The sequence below is a fragment of the Lepisosteus platostomus genome, chromosome 8 (assembly GCF_059453375.1).
Source record: "Lepisosteus platostomus isolate fLepPlt1 chromosome 8, fLepPlt1.hap1, whole genome shotgun sequence".
NCBI classification, from domain to species: Eukaryota; Metazoa; Chordata; class Actinopteri; order Semionotiformes; family Lepisosteidae; genus Lepisosteus; species Lepisosteus platostomus.
This window is the reverse complement of record NC_142618.1, coordinates 27,546,215-27,552,214: the sequence shown is the minus strand read 5'-3', so window position 1 is coordinate 27,552,214 and position 6,000 is coordinate 27,546,215.

Genomic DNA, 6,000 nt, shown 5'->3' with positions numbered 1-6,000 from the left:
GGGGCGAGGCTTATTAATAAGACAGAATTAAGTGTTGCTGTGCTTTCCCAAATGAGGCCTCATCTCTCTGTTCATCTCTGTGGTGCCGCCACAGAGAAACTATTCATGCAGGCTGATTTAAAGATGTTTTCTTTTGATAAGGGACAGCTCCCAAAGGGGGATGCACTTAGCTAAGCCTGGCTATCATGATCAATGGTCATCCATTGGCGCCTATCTGTCTAGGGAGTGCCAGATGGACATCTGGACTGCATTCCTAAGTGTCAGGAGTAAGTGGCTCATATCTCACCTTGATCAACCAATCAGGGACTGGTAGGGCCGAGTAACCCACGTGGGACTCTGATGCCCATGGAACTTTCAGCCAATGAACAAGCTGAAGTTCCTCCAGGTAAAAACAGGCAACACAGAGAGAGACTGTGGTGGACTTTTCTGAAAAGGAGAATTAAAAAGGAGAATTCCAGGGCAGGACAGCCCAGGAGCAGAAAGGCTCCCAAGGGCAGGACATTCTTGCAGAGCGCCTCCTGACCATCCTGAGACTCAGCCCGGACAACCACGGAACGGCCAGTGTGTCCGAGTGCCAGAACTTTCCTTTGTTCGAAGAGTCGAGAGCGGAGGTTGCCAGAGAGTAACCAGAGGATCCACCCGAGGTTAGCATCAGCAGCAAGCCTCTTGAACAGGTCGGAACTGTGGACAGCTGAATCACTATTCAGAACTAGCACTTCATCAGGAATGAACCGGTCCTCTTCCTGACCTGCTGAGACCCACAGTCATCTTTTCTCCTGTGCACAAACTGTGCTAGTTAAACACTAACTAGCCGGTCAGTGAGCATCAGCAGCGCACCGTCGCAAGCCGCACAGCACAGCCTGGCACGGAGCCAGAGAGCTGAATCCCCAGAGATTGGATGAGTATTCAACTTCAGTGCATTACAGCTCAAGAATTTAATTGTTATCCCAACTAGTTGATATCAATTTAATTCCTAAGAGTTATGTACTTGTTTTGAGTATCTAATGTAGAAGTTATAACCAAATTCATTTACGAAACGGTCTAAATGAATGATATACTGAACGTATGTCCTCTTGATATGTGTAACACTTTGTAACTGACTGAATATATACCTTTTGTATTCTGATAACCCTCTTGATACGATCTGTTAGGTTTACATGCATATTCTATGTATTAATAAATGTATCCTCGTGTATTAGTACCTGTGTGTGTGCGTTGTTTGAGTTATATCGCATGGTTGGATTCTAAAGCCATCAAAAGAATCAATTTTGTGATTTACTGCTACAATTAATAATTGCCCAAACCCTACAGAACTGGTGCCTTCAGAGAGCACACTACACATCTAAAGGATCTTTGATGATGCCTATTTGGAGGTGCTGTAAATTTTGCTAAGGAAGACTCCTTATATGTAGGGTTTTATATTATTCGAACCTGTAGTTTCTTTCTCTTATACACAACCCTATATACATACAGTAAATATATTTCTCTTGTATGCAACAACTGATTGAACAACATGACTTTAAAAATCCTTATCTTTTATAATGCTGCATAATATAATGCATACCATATTTTCATATGATACTGGCCTACTGACTTTATGTATTGCAATACCAAACCTATTGTGATGCAACCAAAATATGGAAACAAGTGATACTGTATGTGGAAGAACAACATATGTGTACTTTGAACTGTGCAATAAAGAAACAACCTCAAGATCACATTCTGTCTAATTTTCAGTTCTATGGATACCTCAAAATGGTCTCTACAGTTGCCTATCAGGTTCGTACAGCTTTGTCACAACTTTTTATCTGATTTGTTCTACCCTTCTGACCATCATTAAAAATTAACTTGATGTAATTACAGCCCACATTGCATGATTGTTTCCATCCCATGTTTCCATCCCATTTCTCTCCATGTGCTGTGTAGAGACTGTGCTTTAGTATCAAAAGAACAAGAACATGAGAAAGGTTACAAACAAGAGGCCACCTAGTGTCTCTCGCCTGTTTTATATGAAATAGTTAATTAATCCAAAGATCTCATTAAGCTATTTCTTAAACAAAAGCCAACGTATCAGCTTTAACAAAATAACTGTTACATACTCCCACAATACTGTATGTCAGATGTCTAATACAATTTCTAGAGCAGAACAGGAAATTAGGAAAAGTATTTCTGAAAAAATAATTTCCTTTCTTAAAGAAAAGAATAATATGCTGATGGATCCCAACCATCCCGGCCACAAACTGTTCTCCCCCTACCCTCTGGCAGATGGTACAGCACTGTTAAAGCAAGGACCACTAGACTCAAGAACAGCCTATATCCAGAGGTGATTTAACCTGGTCTTTGCCCTGGGGCTATGGGTCTACTAGTGGCCCTTTTCCAAATCTGTAAAATCAGTATGAGGCAACACACCACAATTCAGCTCCCTCCCTGCATGGACAAATTACACAGGTCATAACAAGCATGAAAACCAAAGGGGTAGGCACTCCCAACATGGACTTATGAGATAAACAATCAGCGGATCCAAAACAGCATATCCAGGTCTACATAAAGCTACAGCCTATCAAGTGATTATTTCTCATTAACAATGCATGGGGAAAAAAACACTGCACTACTGTTCCAACATAGGTGAAAAATAAATAAATAAAATAAATTTCTTTTGAAGGGTTAATGCAGATGAGCAGAGATCTTGCTCGGAAATAGAAGACAATGTGTTCAAAAACCCAAAGCTTTCCTGAACATCCTGGTATGTGCGGTATCTTCTGTCTAGCTCTGACAGTAGCCTATCGATCACTACTGTGAATACCTAGTATGGCCTGCCAACTGACTTTCTGGTTCTAAAGATTCATCGGGCTGTCTTTTTCGTTTCAAACTCATCACTGAAGAGGTCTGCCACAGAGTCTCTCAGTGAACACACTAGGTCCACAGCTTTGTACAGGTCAAGTTCAACTGTCTGAATCACAACCCTCTGAAATCATAAAAGTATAGTATTCCATAATTTACAATTATCATTAGTAATACTCTTTAGCACCTGCTGGATGTTACTATAGTTCTGGCAGAGGGCTCTGGTTGCATTAGAGTGCATCAAGCATTTCAATTCATTTTTTCTCATTAGGCTGAAGCCCTGCGTAAAGTCTGCCAGCTTAAAGTAGACTTTGAAAAAAAGTTAAAAATTGACTGGACAAACTTAAAAAAACTCTTCTATCTCCTGGCAACAGTTAACGCTGCCATCAGGGTGTTCAGCGTTTGGTGGCTCCGGTGGGGCGATGCTAATGCTGTCCTCTGCTGTCCACATCACAAGGGCAGATGCAGCAGAAATAGTGGACAGGAACATCATCGTATTTGTTACTTCATATCTGGTCTCATCTCCCAGCTCTTTTTGCTCATCAGATGCCACAGTATTAGTCACTAACGAAGATATTAGTGGTTGGTCTAAGGCTAACGGTACGTCATGGCTAGCAATAGCTGGTGGGCTAACTGATGTGGCTAATAAAAGACGGACGCCTCACCCTTTTCTTGGTTAGATGGCAGTAGAGTTAAAAATTCAGTTATTTTGGGGATCTTTTTTTTGTCAACGCCTGCTCTCGTATCTTTCTTTTTGCGCTTTCTGTTTTTGTGCCCCACTCTCATACCTCCTGAACTCTGACATTGCTAAATACCTCTAACGTAACATTCCATAAACAGTCAAAAGTGCATCTGATACAGCAGCCAATCGGCGTTAGGGTGAAAAAAAACTTTTTAAACCCTGGCCAATGAGAGGCCCCCTGATCATTCAGGGCCCCTGGGGTGAAGCCTAGATAAGCCCATGCATTAAAACGCCTGTGCCTATATCCCACTGCAGTGTGCATCCGGAACAGCTAACTGCAGGGCCTCAGACTCAATACACATCTGCACTTTGCACTTTTGCATCCTACCTTTCTTTTCTCGGTCTCGGAACATGCAAAACAAATAAAGGAAAACCTAAAGACCATGATAGAAACTATTTGAAACCTTTATGTTTAATTTGATAAAGATAGTAGCAATTGAAAGAGAGATTAAAGAGAAGTTTAGTGATTAGCTTAAAAACTCAGAAGTGCGTAAGAATTGAGCAATATAGAGTTAAAAACATTAAGCATAGTATACAGTGGAATCAAACTTAAAAGGATCTATAAGGTTCACAATTTGTTTACTTTTATCTCTTCAGATCTCTTCAGATTTAATAGGTTACATTCAATTAGCAGAGCTCTTTATTCTGTTCAAGCAGAATGAACATTACAGTGCAGTTAAAAATAATCTAATGGAGAGGAACAGAAACAGAGGAAGGAACAAAATGTGAAATATTTATAAATAGTGGCTTAACATTTAAATACAGTGCAAATAATCACAAACAATATAAAAGTTAAAGAGCTCTCTGCATTTTAAATGAAGCATTTTTCTAAGCAGATTATGAAACATATTTTAACTCATCGAGAGAGAATAAATACTTCAGTTAACATGAACTACTTCTTTGGCTAGAGCTTATCATCCACCCAAAATTCTAAACACTTGCAGCTGGGGGCTAATAAAAAACACAGAAGTAACCCTGTTACAAGAGGTCGCCAAACAGCAGACTAAATTAAATTCAATAGTTTTGCCTTAAGTTTAATAAGTTGCTGAGTGCAGGATAATTTGTTAAGTGAATGAAATATGGGCATATGCATTGTAGTGGTACAGTGGGTAGCATTGCTGCTAACCTTTAGGACCCTGAGTTCAATTTCTGGGGTACTATCTGCATGGAGTTTGTATGTTCTCCCTGTGTTCAAGTGGTTTTCCTCTGGGTGCTCCTGTTTTAACCCACCAAAGACATACTGGTAGGTTAATTAGCTTCTTGGAGAATTGGCCTTAGTGTGTGTGTGTGTGTGTGTGTGTGTGTGTGTGTGTGCGCGCGCTTTGGGACAGTTGAACCCGGTATTGGATAAATCCATTAAAAAATGGATGGATGTGTATTGTCACATGATTTGTTTAGCATAAAAGGATGTCTTATGGTGAGAGTTTAGGTGTATTAGTTAGGGAGCTGCATTTTTTGAGAGAGGGCAGTTAAAATGTGAGAAGTAGTAGTTGGGAAGTAAGTCATGTACTGTTTAATTGTGGTTTGTAGTAGTTCTTAGAATAGCCAAGGTGTAGTGGTAGCCTCTTTCTTTAAAGTTTCTTTTTTATTTTATGGAAATCTTTTAATTTTATTATTAAGGAGTCTTTTGCTTTTATTATGTTATTCTTTTTCTAGAAAACAATATTTTTTATATAAGCCAGGAAGACTCTTGGATCTTCAATTTTAATGGAGATCAGAATATTCTACTTACACAAGTCCCCTGAGTGATGCTGTCAAAAGTAGGATCTTACATGCTGAACATTTCCTGTTGTATACAAAAACACTTTAAAAATTTAATTAACATTTCAACCCTAGTTTTCTCTAAATACTAATAACTGAGTAATCTGTTTAAAATATTGTAGTGTTTACAGGTTCTTTTCAGAACAAAGAACCAGTGGAGACGCGATTAACAAACCAAGCGCTAGCTCTATTTATTAACAACCAAACAAAACCAAACACAGGATAGACACAACATGAGGAGACTGACGAAACACAATCGTGCTGACCCTCAGACTCTCCCCGGCTACCACTCCCAGCATGCCCAGCGGTACTACGAGTGCCTAGGGGCGCTTCCTTCTCACCACCAGGCGAGGGCGTTACACTGCCCCCACCTGAAGCGTCTGGCGTCTCACCGACGTCGAACACCCCCCTCAGGCTGTACTCGTACTCGGCTAACTGCTGTGGAACCCTGCGTGAGCCTGCCGCTGTGCCGCGGTGACGGCTGGCGACCCACGGACGCCCCACTATCGGCCGGCTCCAGCCCCGGCTGCTCCTCTGGAGCCTCCCCACACGGCTCCTCCTCCCTGGCCCGGTAGGGGGCCAGGCGGTCTCGGTGCAGGACCACCACTCTCCCCCGTGTTCGCAACCGGACACGGTAGCAGACCTCGCCCACCACC